Below are 16,324 nucleotides of genomic sequence, written 5' to 3' on the forward strand. Positions count from 1 at the left end.
AGGGTAGAAATGTGCTTGAAGGAGGTTGGAAAGAGGCAACTTTCCACCTCCCTTTTGCCATCCATGGTGTTCCCATGGGAGAAATGGAATGAGTAAAGGAGAATGAAGAGAGCCGGGATCAAAGACTGGAAGGGTTCCTCCATTCTCTTCTCCTATCCTACGTATCAGATTCGGTCAGTCTTCCACTCACCAAACCCTAAAACTATTGCACTTCTCTTGTATCACTTCAAATCCAGGACGCAACGTCCTTCTTCCCAAGTCCCAAAGATGGCTTTCTCCATTGGCAGCTGTTCCTGGGTCAGTTGTTTAGTATGGATCTATGACATAGTACGTTTTTTATTCCTCATCTAGAAATTACAGGGAAACAGGCAATTCCATTAGGCTGGATGGTAAGAAAGATGGTTGGCTTTATATTCGCAAGGAAGTGAAAAGGTCCAGCAATTTGAAGCCCATAATATATTTGATCATAGAAGCGCTGCTGTAAATCAAAGGGAGACGTCTGGGAACCCTGAGAGCACCTCGCCATCGCCAATCGTAATTTTTCTGTTAACACTAACATCTGCTAAAGACACCAGCTTCTGGCGCTAATAAGTCATCTGCCATTTTTTATGGTGTCATTTAGCAAAGAGGCACTTCGTGGTCCACCAAGCGATGGCAGCTGGCATTTGGGAGTCGGATGTATTTTGTTTCTCTAATATATTTCTCCTCTCAATCACCTCGGAGGGTTTCTGAGCTCTGGCTTTTTCACATTGTTCCATATGACATGTGCCAGTGTCTGACTTGCCACAGCTTTTCTGGTTGTGGGCCAGCCATTTAGTCCGAAAGCTTCTGGAAGTGTTTGGCATCTAGGAGCCAATCTTATGCCGAAAGAGTTGGCACAGTTCTGGACTTTACCAGTTTTGCAGAGAGCCAGTGGAGTGGAGTGGTTTGGATGATGGACTAGGACTCTCTGGGACCAGGGTTTGAATCCCTGCTCAGCCATGGAAACCCACTGGGTGTCCTTAGGCAAATTGGGTGGTCAGATATTTCCAGGTCTTCTGCCAACCTTCTCTCATTCTCTCTACAAGAATAGTAAGCTGTATGTGCATCTTTAGCAAAAGGGGGAAACCAGACTCTGAATTAGTAAGGGGCATTTTCTTGCTGTGTCCAATTTGGATGGCACCAAGAGTTCACCAGACTGACTTCTTGCCCACTTTTTCTTTAAACATTGCAAGCAATAAGGCATAGACGCCGTGACAGAGCTGCCGACGCTCTCTGTTTGCTGAGCTGCCATCCAATTTGCACACCTGGATTTACTTGCCAGACTCCAAAGTGAAATAGCAGCAGGTATTCATAATTGGGTTTGGAGGTATGTTGGCAGAGACCTCGCACCCAAGGCTCCCAGAAGTGAAGTAGCAGTGGTCTGTGAGCATCACTGAGACGGAGGAGCCTTCGTTGATCTGCAACGCCGAGGAGGGAATATTGATACAGGAAGAGTGACGTTTGGCCAGCTGCCTTACGTTTTGGGCCTCTCCGCTGAGAGTAGATGTCTGCAGGGCTTTCCAAAATATATCTTTCACATCTTTCTGCCTCTTTCCTCTTGCTTTGGCAGGGAACACAATTGGAGGTTTCTCTGAGGGTTGCTTTTACATTCCCAGTTACTTCCAGAATTCTGCATTATCCACAAGCCCCACCGATATTGTCTATGTACTTCACAATTACAACTTCCATTGTTCCAGAATACGGTATCCTGGGATTTGTAGTATGAAGGTTTACTAATAAGCCTCTGCTAGAGAGTGCCTCTGGTGCTGTTGTTCAAGGGAATGGACTAGAGCTCTTAAACTGCAGATCTAAGTACACCTGACTACATATCCCAGGATTCATAGAATTGTAAGATCATGGGGTTGGAAGAGACCCCAAGGGCTATCTAGTTCAACCCCCTTCTGCCATTCAGGAAGACACAAAACAACCCCAAACAGATGGACATCCAATCCAGCCTCTGTTTAACAACCTCCAAAGAAGGAACCTCCCATCAAAGACAGTGTCTTCCCCATTTTGGATCAGGGAGACTCAGCCTATTATAACTATAATACAGAGAGATCCACTCAAATCTGGGCTCAGCTGTGTTCAAAGTTATATAACCTCTGTGGCCCAGCCTTGGCATGGCAGCCCAAAATCTCTCTCTGTCACCCACTTTTTCCTCCAAGACTACCATTGCCAGCCTTAACCCAGACCAAGAAGCTGTGTTTCAAGCTGTGGCTGCATGCATAGGACTCGAAAGAGGATGCCGAAGGTGGCTTGAGTTGGCTTTGGAGGCAGGAGGCACAGGCGTGGTTGCCTCCAGGCTCCTCCTGTGAATCACATTCTGCCCTATAATTTTATAACAATTAGCCCCAGAAGAGAGTAATTGCCGGTTACGCCTCGTGACGGACAAAACCCGTAGGGCTATCTGACAGTAATGGTAATTTGGAGAATCCTGGGAAGCTCTTCTCTTACCTGAAAACCCAGGGCTAGTTAGCAAGTGTGAAAAAGCTTGTTCGATCAAGAGATGCAGAAGTTTGCAATTTGTTTCCGTATGGAAACTGTTTCAAGCATTACGCAGAAGTGAGAGAGGGAGCGTGAGTTGTGCAAATGTGCAGAACAGAAGCATGCATGTACCTTCCCCAAGGATGATGTGCAAAAGCAGCATCTAGCCCTGGTTTTGGATAGATGGGTTGTCCTTGACTTGCCTCATAATTATCCCCATTCCACTGAACACTTTTCAGAACGTGTTGGCCCTGCTTTTCCACGAATTCTTCATCCACAGATTCAACCGTCCACAAGCAAACCTTGATGTTACCATTGTACCAATTCACTACACCATTGTATTTAATGAGACTTGAGCATCCACGGATTTTCGTATCCTGAAACCAACCCGCAGCAGATGCCAAGGGCCCACTGTGTATCTTTCCAAACTTTCCGACAGAATCAGAAAAGCTAAATCCCCAGGAATTTTGCCCAAAAGGCTTTGGACTGAAATAATATTCATCATTATTGGAACCCAGGTTGAAAACGGGTTTCTCCACAGTTGGTCACTTCTATCAGGACGGATAATAGACCAGACATTTGAAATCCCCCCACATTTGTAGTCTGATACTACTTTGACTGCCGTGGCTGCATCCTGTGGGATCCTGGGACTTGTAGTTTGGCATAGGATGCATACTTAAGACATAAGCAAACCAGGAGCACCAAGGGCTTGCTGCCAACACAGCCATCCTTTGGGCCTTGCTAGACGCCTCCTCTCTCCTCCCTGTGCTCTTCCCCCTGTTTTCCTCCAGCCGAGTCCTGCTTCCCCAGCCTCCTTTTCCACGTGGCTTTTCACGTGGCCTTAGGAAGGCCTTTCATCTCGCTCCACTGTGAACAGATTTGCCAAAGGCCATTGCATTGCCAGAGAATCAGCCGGGGTCGAGCGGGTTGTCGTTGCCAACGCAAATCATCAGAAGCCAATTGTTTCCAGACTCAACATTTCAAGTCTTACTTTTTTTTTAATATTTCCCTTGATGTGTTGGGTATTTCGTTTTATTTATTGGTGTGTAATTGCATAGGCCACTCAATATCACTTTTTCCCCATTATGGGCTTCTCATAGGAGTACTATTTAGATGCTCCAGTTGCATGAAGAATAGATGTGTGCATGTGAAGTGGGGACTAAACATGGTTTGGATGCTCCAGTCCTTGCATCAAATATTCTTGGTGGCTGATTTGTATGTGATGGGCAGTGCAAGTGAAGCACCAATTAAAGAGGTTTAAGATAACTCAGAAATAATTTCTAATAGTAAAAATGCCCTCTGACTTCTGCCAGATGATCTTGGAGATCTGCCAAGAGATCTGCTGGAAAAGATCTGCTGAGAAAGAGCCAAAAAGAAAGCAGAGAAGAGACAGGGCTGGCAAAAGAGCCAAATTATATTAGATCCAAACCTCCTCCAGCCCTTGGACTCAGCCACAAAGCCAGGACCGTGGTTTGTTGTTATTGTCACCAAGCCAGCTTTAGCTTTGGGTGACCCTGTGAATGAGAGCCCTCCAAGTGTCCCCATTTATCAAAGGCCTACGGAGTCCTTGCAAACTCAGTGCAAATGTGAAAGAGAGGGAAAAGAAAAGAAAGTGAAACATTAAAGTAAGGAGTAGGAACAGAGGCATTTCTTAAAGTATCCCCTGCCCTGTTTTTGAAGCATGTTGTCACAGCACCTGGGAATAGCCCAAGAGTTGTGTAGAGGCTTTGCAACCCAGTGGTGCTGCCTGAGATAGATAGATAGATAGATAGATAGATAGATAGATAGATAGATAGTGCATTGGAATTGACCAGCTGTGGAGATCTTTTGCCTCTTTGCCGAGTGGCATGAGCTTTTTCCGTGATCTGTGGCATGAGCTTTCATGCATTTCAGTCATTTCAGATGCTCATGCCACAGATCACAGAAAAAGCAGCCAAAGGCCCCTTGGGAGGGCTTTTTCTCCCCCAAAAAATGTATGGCCGAAAGCCAGCCTTGCCCTCCTTCATTACACAAGAGCCCTCATTGTGAGCCGCTGGATCCGTTATTCTGCCTGCTTGAAGTCTTTAAACGTCCTTCTGAGCAAACAAGTAAATGAGGATATATGGCTGTTCCATCTGAAGGGTGAAGTGGGCTGATGCTTTTTCCACTCCCTTGACTTTTGGCGTTGGCTAAATTATAGCCCCTGAAGCTTCAACGCTTGCCACGGTTTATCCAACTTCATAGCTGCGCGCAGGAAGATTTTTCTTGGCTGGCAGGCCAGGGCCTCTCAAAATACTCCCAGGATCCGTCATCTGATATTCTTTGTTTGCATGTGGTTGGGTATGGAAATGCCAGCAATCCTTGGCTGGTTTATTCAGAAGTAAATGGCACAGGCTGCAGTTCGGTTGGTGGCATGCAAAGGGGTATGTTGCATTACACAGCGGAGGTTGCCACATCTGAGGATGCAGCTGGGTATTGCAGGATTGAATGTCCACCCAGTTGCAAAATTACCTGCACCCCCAAAATTGGGTATATGGGATGGGGAGTAAAGTAGCTTCTCAGTGAGGGTCTAGTTTTCTCTGCCCAGGATATATTGTATGTGAATATTGTATGTGTACAAAACATTCAGAAAAGAGAAGTGTGTCCAGCAAAGCTTCTTTTGTGTGTAAGCAGATTAATTGTGAATATTCAGCACACTTTTACTCACTGAAAAGTGACTCTTCGTGCCAGATTCATGCACCTTCAAAAACTGAGTGCATAAAATATACACATTTTGGGACTGAATGCAAATTATCCTTATTTGCAGCAGGCATAATTGGTTTGCTTGGTACCTAAGTGACATCCAAAACAGGTACCTCTTGGGTTAGCATTTCGTATATCGCACAATGCCTTTGGGTGCCATAGTTCTGGGGTATTGCCAGGGAGGAGGAAATGTCAGAGAAAACCTCAAGAATTTGTTCTTGTTCTTGTTCTTTCTTCTCTTTCTTTCATTACAAAACTACCCCTTTTTTTAAAGAAAGAGGAGGGAAATTTCTTCCTGGGACCCAGCTGGTGCTGTTAGCAGAATTGATTCAGCGTCTTCAGATCCATCCGTACATTCCTAGGAATTTGGAGCATATACTTCTCATTGTGGGCACAGGAGCTGCCCAGCTGGACCTTTCTAAAGCAATTAAAATGCTATAAGCAGGCAGCCGGGTCACGGTTCAGGCATTTCGTGGCTTACTTGGAAGAACCTCAGATGAGAGTAAAGGGTGAAGCAGAGGGCCATGGAGGAGCAGCCAAAGGGCACTCTGGCCAAGATTGGTCCTGGACTGTGGTGACCACATGGCTTGCTCTTAAAGTGGGCCACTGCCACCGCAGTCCGAAAGCCGGCCACTAGCAGGAGCATTTTCTCGACTCCTTTCTCCAGTGGCTCTACTGATGTTGAGGACCACAAAAAAAGAAGCCGCATGTTGTCCCAGGACCACACTTTTCCCGTCCATGCACCAGAAGGTTGTGCCATGTTTGTGGGCATGGCAGCAAAGCATAAAGTGTGACGATCCAAGACCCACCTGGAGATGGGCTGAGGTCCATTCCTGCGTCCGTTCATGGCTCCCACTGCCCTCCCATTTGGGGAACTCACTTCTCCAGACCAGATTTGATTTTGGGTAGAGAGGTAATGCTAGATGACTCCTAGTTCCCACTGCTTAATATTATTGCAGCTTTCATGTTGGAGCGATTTGATGTGCGAGGGATGTTGCCTTGTTGCATTCACTGGCAATGTTGTGGTGACAGCCTCACTCACAGACTTTCCATTGTTTACGCTACTCGGTGCTCCTCTTCCTCCCCAGCAGAGACTGGAGTTATCTCCCCGTAATCACCCTTTTCACAAGTTTAATTGTGGCGTCGACTAATGAGCCGTGATTGGAATAATAGTGATAATTACATTTGCAGACTGGCTTTTGTGGCGTGATTTGCAAAGGCACCCATGGTAAAGAACCCGCCGCTGTCTGACTGTCAAAAGGACCTCAGGGGCTCAAAGCTAGGTCTGAAGTGTGTGCGGAAAGAGGAGATTTCTTTTTTGTGAAGGATCTGTCAAATAGCTATGGGAAAATAACAGGCCTCAAATTTCATTCAGCGTCTGCTGCAGAAAAGACAGTCAGCCCTCCACATTTGCAGCGTTGACTTTCGCAGCTTTGAATAGTCATAGGTTTGATTGATATGTTCTCTCTAGGAATCTCTAGGTCCTCCGCTGTGATTCTTCCAAAAGTTGACCATAGAGTTGTGAAGGAGGACCTAGAGATTCCTAGAGAAAACACCTCTCTAGACATTTGTAGGTCCTTCATCATGATCTATGGTCAACTTCTGGCTGATGTTAACCATAGAGTTGTCATAGAGGACATAGAGATTCCTAGAGAAAACACTTCTCTAGACATTTGTAGGTCCTTCATCATGATCTATGGTCAGCCTCTGGCTGATGTTGACCATAGAGTTGTGGTGACGGACCTATAACTTCTTAGATAAAATACTTCTCTAGGTAGTTGTAGGTCATTCAGCATGATTCTCTGGTCACCTTCCAGCAGAAGCTGACTACAGAGTTGCGCTCCAGACCTTTTTCTGGACCTCAAAGCATCCACATTTCTTCCCAGAAAGCCCCCAGAAGAGGCAATTTTTAAAAAGCAGGCGTAGACTTCCAGACTCTTGTTTTTTGCTCTTGGCTTTGGCGCATATTTGGCAGCTGATGTGGCCCCCGCAGGGTCCCAGAGACAGAAAACTGGCCCCCAGACTCATTGCAGTGGCCACCCCGCTGTATTCCTTCATTCTTGGTCCCTTCACCAAAACCATGCTCCTTTTTACTCAGCGCTTCTTGTCTGTGTGTGGCTAGTAGGTCAAGGCAGGCTCTTGGGATCCATCCAGGCTTCGGGGCAGAATTCCTCACTTCCAGCTCTGGATGCATTTAAGAATTTATTTATTTCCTTCTTAATGCCTTAGATTCTCTCAGCATGCGGTGTTCAAGGTTCAAGGTTCCTCATAACATTCATTTTCTTGGAGGGGAAAAACAAAACAAAGCGACATTTGAGACAGAAAGTTGGACCGGGGGCTGTGGAGTCAGGATGCCAAACCTTCAACTCTGACTCTTTTTCCTCCGGTCCAATTCTGACTCTTTCATAAATAGCCAATATGTATTAATTAGTAATATCAAAATTTGCTGTAGTGAAATGGTAGCACGCAGCATCCCATCGCTGCCAAGGGAATCATCCGGCTGAATAGACTAATAGAAGAGAAAGTAGATTTATCGGATTAAGATTTTGGGGTGAGAAGTCTTTCCTAAATTCTGGTGGAAGTAAATACTCAACAAACTAGATGTTTAATATCATGGTTTTTATTGTGAAGCCAGAGTCGACACATTTCTGTTGACTCTGTCTTCGTCCAAAATTGCTCCTGACTTCACAACTCTTGACTCCAAGGGTCCACTTTGGCAGAGTGACCGTCCATCTCATGGGGACTTACAGTGGCCAGAGAGATGTGGGCCAGCAACATGGACCTCTTAAATGACCCTCCTGTGTGCAGTGTCTACTTAGTCATCCAGCAAACTTCAGACAGATCTAAAATCTTGCAAAGAGAGGGAAAGAGAGAAGGAGAACATCCTTCTGATGGAGAAGATGGAGAAGGATCCTTTGGTTGGGTCCAGCCTTCCTCAACCTGATGCTCTCCAGATGTTTTGGGCTGCTCCTCTCCCATCTTGCCTCCTCCCTTCCTTCCCATGCACTTGGAGCCAGTCATCCCTGACTTTAAGAAGCTAAAAGATTAGACTTCTGGCTACAGAGATCCCATTAAAGAGAGAGCCAGAACTGTTTCCCTGCAACCTAGTTCTTTGGCGGTTTTTTTAAATGAGCTTCACAAGTTGCAGCTTTTGATGGAGCCAACTCTCTGTCATTTTTAGGGAGCATGAGAATGCATTTCCTAGACGGGGGTGGGCAACTTGGATGGACCTGCAGGCCAGTTTTTCTGCCTTAGGGGAGCCACACGGACGGCCAAAAGATTGCAAAGCAAATGGAAGTGGCCAAGACCCAACATCTGGCTTTGGATAATGGGGAAAATTTTTGATGTTGGAAACAGTCTAGGGAATAAGCCTGCAAACTATTTGAAGGGGGGATTCATCCCTTCCAGAAGCTTAAGGTGATAGTGGCTCACCCTCATTTTTCTGACCCTAAAAGGGTGGCCTCACAGGGCTGAGGGCCACATAACAGCCTTGGTGAGCCATGTTTGGCCCTCCATTTACTCATTGCCCTCCCTGAGATGTACTCTATATCACAGAGGCTTCCCCGTCTGCTTAAAGAATTGGGGAAGGGAGCTGAAGCAAGAATCAAGAGCAATCCCACTCACAGAATTTCAAAAGGCATCCTCAAAACAAGGGTGGCCGATCCATCCCTTTGGGAGCAGCACCATTTCATTGTGGCGCATTGGAAATGCCATCAGTTCACATCCGGCCACCATCTTGGCCAATTTTCAACCACTTTTTTGAGGGGACTGTTGATGGGTGGTTTTCAGTGAAATATCACCTGACGTTAGCACAGTTTTTTAAAGAGGGCTTTGGATGACCTCTTGGAGGGCTTTGGAGGCTGCAAATTGGGATCCCAATGGAAGACCATTAGGTGACATTCGACGAGTCACCAAGACTCCAAGCAAAGCAATGGCCAACCGCCGGGAAAAACATCTTGCCAAGAAAATCCTATGAGAGGGTCGCTATAAGTCAGAGTTAGTCTGAAGGCCCATAAGAATAAAACAACACACCCCATTCACAGGCAATAAGAGAATCCGCTCATTTGGAATACAGGGCAGTCTGAGCACGATGGAATAATGGTTTGGGTGTTGGACTGGGTCTCCAAGAGACCAGAGTTCAAGTCCCCACTCAGCCATGGAAGCCCACTGTGTGACTTTGGGCAAGTCCCACTCTCTCATCCTCAAGAGGAAGGCCATGGCAAACCTCCTCTGAAGCAACCATATCAAATAAGCCCCTAGGAGAGTACTGCCATAAGTCAGAGTCAACTTGGGAATAGCACAGCTAAGAAGCCTTAGGATATGATAATGCACCTGAGCATGAGCAGAGTGCCTTCATAGGAATAACACCAAAGATAACTGCCAGGCCAGCGAGAGAAACCAGTGGCCAAGAGGACTTCATCTTAACAAGCAGGTTACCTGTGATCTGGTGGTTGATGATATGAGAAAGTTCACTTTAGGGTTGCAGTAATTCAGAAAATACTCAAAGGCATACAACAACAACAGGTTGTGAAACATCAGAGAAGGTCAGTAGTAGTTGCAACACTAGTCATTCTCCTTGTAGGATTGTTATGTAGCTTCCATTACAGTTAGCCTCACTGCAGAGTTGAAGACTCAACTCCTATATTGAATTTGGTATCCTTTCTTTTTATGCTTTTGGGACTTGCTTGAGACATCCAGTCCTGGTTTTGAATCCTAATGTAGATGCCACAAAACAATCCCACTCCCTTCGAGGCTGGGCTGTCATTTCATATCATTGCTGTTCTTGTGACCAAATAATTGCAAGTAGTATCCAGTTACCATGGTGGAGTTTAGCTGCGTATATGATACTTTCTGCAATGCCAATAAGAAATTGTAAACACACACACGCACAACTCCTACTGCTTAGGGCTGTGGAGTGAAACAGAGTCAGATACCCGTAGAATTGGATTAAAAGGGATTAGTTGAATTAAATAGCCTTTGGGAGCGAGCTTCCATGTGTTGTGTCAAGACTTACTTGCAATGCCCTGCTTAAAATGTGAGAATCTCATTGAGGAACAATATGATCCTTGGGAGCATTGAGTAACGTAAGGCTGTTGAGTGCAAAGTTTGTTTTGTATGTGGTTGTGAGCCTTTGATGACAACAACAGCAGCCAGCCTGATGTGGAGACATGTGTCCATACTTAGCCCTTGATCCCACTTTAATTGTCATGGCTTCATTTTAGCATTATGGGATTTGGAGTTTAATAGGGGGTGCTTAGTACCTTCTGGTATGTCATTATGCTATAGTTTAAGGGAATAGACTAGAGCTCTCCAGCATGGCAATGTGTGTCCCTTTCCAAACTACAAATTCCATGTTTCTGTTAGAGGGAACTGTGACAAGTGAAGTGGTATCAAATTGCTATAAACCAAAGCACCCAAGAAGTGGTTCATCTTGGTTGCAGCTGCCAAGCGGAAGAGAAACAAGAAGGTCACTCTCCTGGAGGGGAGGCAAATGCACTTTTCTTCCCTATGCACGCAAAACCTATGCTCCTTTCTTGGTCGCCTTTGCCTTGCCTCCCCAGCCCTGGCCAACAAATGCCCACAGCAGTGCCCTCCTAGATTTGGAAGAGACCAACCTCTCCCTCCAAGTCTTCTGAGAAAATACAGTAAACAGTTGCTTCCTCCATGGTTTAGTATTCAGAGTGAGAGTAGCAAACAGAGCAATGTTGGGACCCTGGCTCTTGCTGGGTGGAAGCCTGGAGTAATTCATTGCAATTGCAGAGGTGGAAAGACTAAACTGTTCAGAAGCACCGCTGCCTCGCCGCTGTCAAGCCCTTGAGAGGTTTTCCAAACATGCAGATAAGAGCAGGAGGAAAGAACCCTCCAGATGAAATGAGAGCCTTTTTAGAGCTCCGTACGTTTGAGATGATGGTTAACTGAGCACTCATCAGTTTATGCTAAAGTGCTTAGAGTGACTCATCCTTGAAACAGTAAGTAATAGAAGAATGATGATGATGGGGAAATATTTTTGTTTCCCTTAACTTAATCTCGTTGTCTTCTGCCAACGCAAGGCTTTCGTCTATAAGCACGAAAATACCTCTTATGGGGGCTCCATGTGAAAATCTTGTAATTGCAACTCTGGGTTTGCCATTTCCAGCTGGCAAGTAGCCTCTCCCCTTGTAGCTCTTCGGAGGAATTGGGCACATATTCTCTCCAATGGCTCAGGGATGTTTTATATATATATATATATATATATATATATGGTCTGAATATGAGATTAATACACTGTGTGAGAAGGGAAAAGGCCTTCTTAGCTGTGGCACCCAAGTGAGGAATGCCTTCCCTTGGAGGCTTGCTTGATGCCAAAGCTAGCTTCATTTAATGCTTTCATGCGCTTCTTGGTCGCCAAGGGTTAGTCACTTTTCCTATTTTTTAACCCACTTCGAGTTATGTTTTTTTGGGGGGGAAGCATGCTAGGAAGAAAGATGGTGGTAATAATGATAATTATGCTTAAAATAATTTCTTTTCTGAGAAAGGATAGCAACTGCGGTTCCAGTAGTGATAAGTGTTCCAAACTGGACTGAGGAAATTGGACTGAGGAACAAAATTGCCATAGCTAGGATCAGTTAGAAAAGATAACTTTGGTTTTAACATGCCATACTGTCACAAGAGACTTCCCTGATTCCTAGGTTGATAGAATCTAAATCACAGATGGTCCCAAACCCCCATTGGTAACACCTTTTGGAAAATGAAAATGGATGATGGTGGTGGGGATGGTGATGATGATCGATTGCATCTGGAATCACCATCTTACACCTGGATGGTGCCACTTGCATCTGGAATCACCATCTTACACCTGGATGGTGCCACTTGCATCTGGAATCACCATCTTACACCTGGATGGTGCCACTTGCATCTGGAATCACCATCTTACACCTGGATGGTGCCACTTGCATCTGGAATCACCATCTTACACCTGGATGGTGCCACTTGCATCTGGAATCACCATCTTACACCTGGATGGTGCCACTTGCATCTGGAATCACCATCTTACACCTGGATGGTGCCACTTGCATCTGGAATCACCATCATCTTGGAACATTTGGTAGATCTTGGGCTCACTCATCCAAGATGGCCACGTCCTACATCTTCGTGAGAGCCTTGCTTGTTATAGTGAATGTTGGCATTAACTGGTCCTTCTTTTGTGTATTAGCAACTTCTGTCATTGAACCCCTATCCAAGATGCCCCCCCCCCCAGTTCCAGACCTTGTCCTCTGGTAGCCCACCTTGCCTTAAACTTTAAGGATCCCTCCTTGGATCTAGTACTTGGGTCTCAAGGAGGTTGTTATTAAGGGCAAGTGGCTGTGTTGATCAGTGGGTTCAGTTTGGTAAAGCATGACTAGTTCTCCCTTTCATTTCTTAAATGAAAACAAATCACAAATCACAAGGCACAGTTGCAGACAATTAAACCAGTGAAAGGTTGTTATATAACTCCCTGAACTCATTTCACATTCCCAACTCCCAAAACCTGATAAGTCAACCTCTTTGTCAATGGATTCAACTTGAAAATATTCCCAAAAAATATATGAATTTCAAAAAGCAAGCCTTGATTTTGCTATTTTATACAAGTGACACCATTTCACTGTGCCATGCTATTTAATGGGACTTGAGCATCCACAGATTTTGGCATCCAGGGGAGGTCCAGGAACCTAGACTCAGCAGATACCAAGGACCCACTGTATGAGATGTTATCAATTCCTCTCTTCCTAACTAGCCGTAACTGTATTTCTAATTGACCCCGACTAACTATTTTGCAGAGAAGCCTCTGGGCTGCATCGCTTTCCCCACATTTCAAAGACGGTGATTGGCCATCTCTAACAAGGTTTGCCCAGATTCCTATTGCCCAGCACTCACGAATCTGGGACCCTCCACTTGTGCCGGACTACATCACCCATCGCCTCCTAGCCAGTGTGGCCATTGATGGGAGTTGTAGTCAAGCACAGTTTGGAGAAGACTTATCCATAGCTTAACAGCAGGTTATTCTCCAGCTGCCATCAATGTTCATTGGTCCCTGTGTCATTGCTCACAGGGATTTTGCATTATCCGATTTCAAGTATTTTCTACCTTGCCCAAACCAAGTAAGTACTATAGTTGTTGTTGTTTTGGGGGGGGGGGTCGGGCTCTGGGGCCATGTTCTAAAAGAGTTTATTCCTGACGTTTCACCAGCATCTGTGGCTGCCATCTTCAGAGAAGTGGAGTTTCCAGATGCTGGGAAAACGTCAGGAATAAACTCTTCTAGAACATGGCCACAGAGCCTGAAACACCCACAAAAAACTAGGGATGCCATCCATGAAAGCCTTTGACTTCACAAATAAGTATTGTTAAAGCTGATAATGGGAGGGGAAGAAAGAAGTTGTGACCAAAGGAGGAGGAGGAGAGATAAGGAGCGGCTGAGAGTCGGTTCTGTTAAAAGAACTTGGTGAAATATTGCATTATTGTACTTGAGCCCCATTATGTTCCTTTCCTTTGGCAGCCGACAGTCTTGAGCATTACAACTACATCCTAATAAAGGCAATTACAAGGTTTGGAAAGGGGGGGTACTTGTTTTTGTTGTTTAATGTTTGGTTGTTGTTTCCCAGCCTCTGCCCTGAAGTCACGCTGTGCGCCCCAAGAGCGGGAGAGCATTCTTCTAAGAGAAAAGACGGCTAATGACTTTTGTGCAAGGCCTTGATTACGGGTTGTTGAGGCGCTTTTGCCGATGGAGGTCAACAGTGTCAGGCAAAGAGCCCAGTTGTAATGACAGGCAGCTCAAAGGCTGGGGGGGGCTTCTCGCTCTTGGACTCAGCAGTTGCCTGGGATACGGCTGATACAGACTGCCTGCCATGTGAAGCTCTTCCAGGAAGGTGGGCTGGGAGCCCCCAAAATGGAGGTCCGCCCCACCGCCTTCCCTGAAGTTTCCTTGCAAAGGGACAGTGAACTTGGCAGGGTTCAGTAACCAATGTGTCATTATTTGCAGCCAGTAATGCTCCCAGGAGAAGGTAGTGGCAATGGAGTTCAATTACAGGTGGAAATAGTCACTTTTTAAACTCTTGTGCGGAGGAATGGATAATTTCAAACGTTTTCTCACCAGTACAAGGCTTTTTGCAACAATTTTTCATACTTAAGGACTTTTCGTGCACAAAAAAACAAGTTGGCTCTTTTGCACAGAAAGCAACATTTTCATGCACAGTTTTCAGAGCAAAGAAATTTTCTGTGTAAAGAAATTTTTACACACACACACACACACACAAGCCCAAAAGAGAAGTCCTAACTGATGAAAAATCTCAGTCATTTGTCCATTGTCTCAATGGCATGCTTTTGCCATGTTGAGACACTCTTTCTCATCAAGGGCAAGAGCATTTGTGAGCATTGTCTGCACCTGTAGATCAAGCAGTGTGCCATGGTGGGGAAAGGCCATAGGATCCTGAGATGTCAGCCCCATCCATAGCTGCATGGCCCTCTGGTCAAAGTAGTCACCAGTGATGAGTTGGCATCAGGTTATGCTTGGCGGTGAGATAGGGATGTTCTTGGCTCACTGTTCACCCTCGAAGCACCATAAAGACTTCTCCTGCCTTTACATCACAGACTTGGAATCATGTCTCCTTCCTACATTGCTCTGGTAGTGTTAGAAGATCCACAGTGTATGAGAAGAACCAACCAGGTGGACATTGAGACATGGAGCATGATTTCTTCCTCCTCTGTGATGGAGTTTCCAACGCATCACACATAAACATAGAGGTACCCACACCATTGCAGTAATTTGGAAGGGGCCTTCAGCAATGTTCTTGCCTCTTGGTCATGTAAGTCCTTGACTGTTTCATCATTGCATATAGGGACAAATATAGTGGGTTTCTTCATACTGGAAGAGAAAACCAACATTCCTTGTGTGCTTGAATGTCCCAAGCATTATTCTGCTTAGAAAAAAGCACATGGCGTTTACACAAAGAAACTCTTCTCTGCACTGAAAATGGATTTGTGCAGGAAGCCTGTTTTCTGCACAAAAAACCCTTTGTGTTCTTCTATGCAATCTTGTGTAGATTCCTACACAACACTAGACAGTCAAACATTGGGATAAAATGGCATAAGGTTCTCTCTAGTCTGTTATTCTTGGAGTTGCCTGGCTTTCTTACCTTCATTTCTTAACTTACTCTTCTCCACATGGATTGATGAAAGTAACTAGAGGTACAGATCCGGTGACAGTCAGTGCTGGAACTGGAGGTGGCTGGGACCTATCCAAAGGACGGCAGCCAAGGTGGTCAGAGGTCTAGAAACCACGCCTTTTGTGGAAATATTAAAGGAGTGGGGTATGTTTTGGCCAGAGAAGGATGATCCGATAGCCATCTTTAAATATCTGAAGGGCTGTCATCACATGGAAGATGGAGCAGGATTGTTTTCTGCTGCACCAGAAGGTGGGACCTGGACCAATGGATTCAGATTACAAGACAGAAGAAGTTCCCAGTTAAATATCAGGAAGAACTTTCTGGTGATAAGAGCTGTTTTGATAGTCGGACAGACTTCCTCGGGAGGTAGTTGACTCTCCTTGTTTGTAAGTAGAGATTGGGTGGCCACTTCTCAGGGATGTCCTAGATACTGATTCCTCTATGGCAGGAGATTGGACTAGGTATCCCTTGGGGTTCCTTTCCACTTTGGAAGACCAGTTGGATCATAGCGGTCCATACTCTGATAGCCTCCCAGTTGGATGGCTCAGGTGACTGGTGCACTGCCTGAAAGCTTAAGCTAGTGAAGAATGTGATTTTGTTGTTGGCTTTTGATGCTAATCATCTTCAGCTTCAACTTATGGTGACCCTATGAATGAGAGACCCAACAGGTGCAACCAAATGGGATCGTGTCCCTGGGACTGCTGCCTTGGTCCCACATTTGCTTTCAAACCCAACCCGAGGTGCTGATTTTGACCTTTAGAGCCCTGCATGGCTTCCGAACCCAGTTCCTGAAGGACTACCTCTCCCTACCGAAGGCTGATCATGTCTTAAGGTCTACTGTGGAGGGTCAATTCAAAGTAATTTCTATGCATATGCTAATAAGAAATAGAGCCCTTTCTGGTGTGGCTCCCTACTTGTCT

At 45.5% G+C, this 16,324-nt stretch overlaps 1 protein-coding gene across 1 annotated transcript in view; it reads left to right on the top strand.

Annotated features, from left to right (window-relative positions):
* Positions 1–16,324, top strand: part of AR (androgen receptor) — a 127,175-nt gene that overhangs the window by 54,004 nt on the left and 56,847 nt on the right. The gene's annotated exons all lie outside the window — the stretch shown is intronic.

This window comes from Sceloporus occidentalis, unplaced genomic scaffold, assembly GCF_023333645.1.
Source record: "Sceloporus occidentalis isolate IW3139 unplaced genomic scaffold, rSceOcc1.0.p SCAF_8, whole genome shotgun sequence".
Taxonomy (NCBI): Eukaryota; Metazoa; Chordata; class Lepidosauria; order Squamata; family Phrynosomatidae; genus Sceloporus; species Sceloporus occidentalis.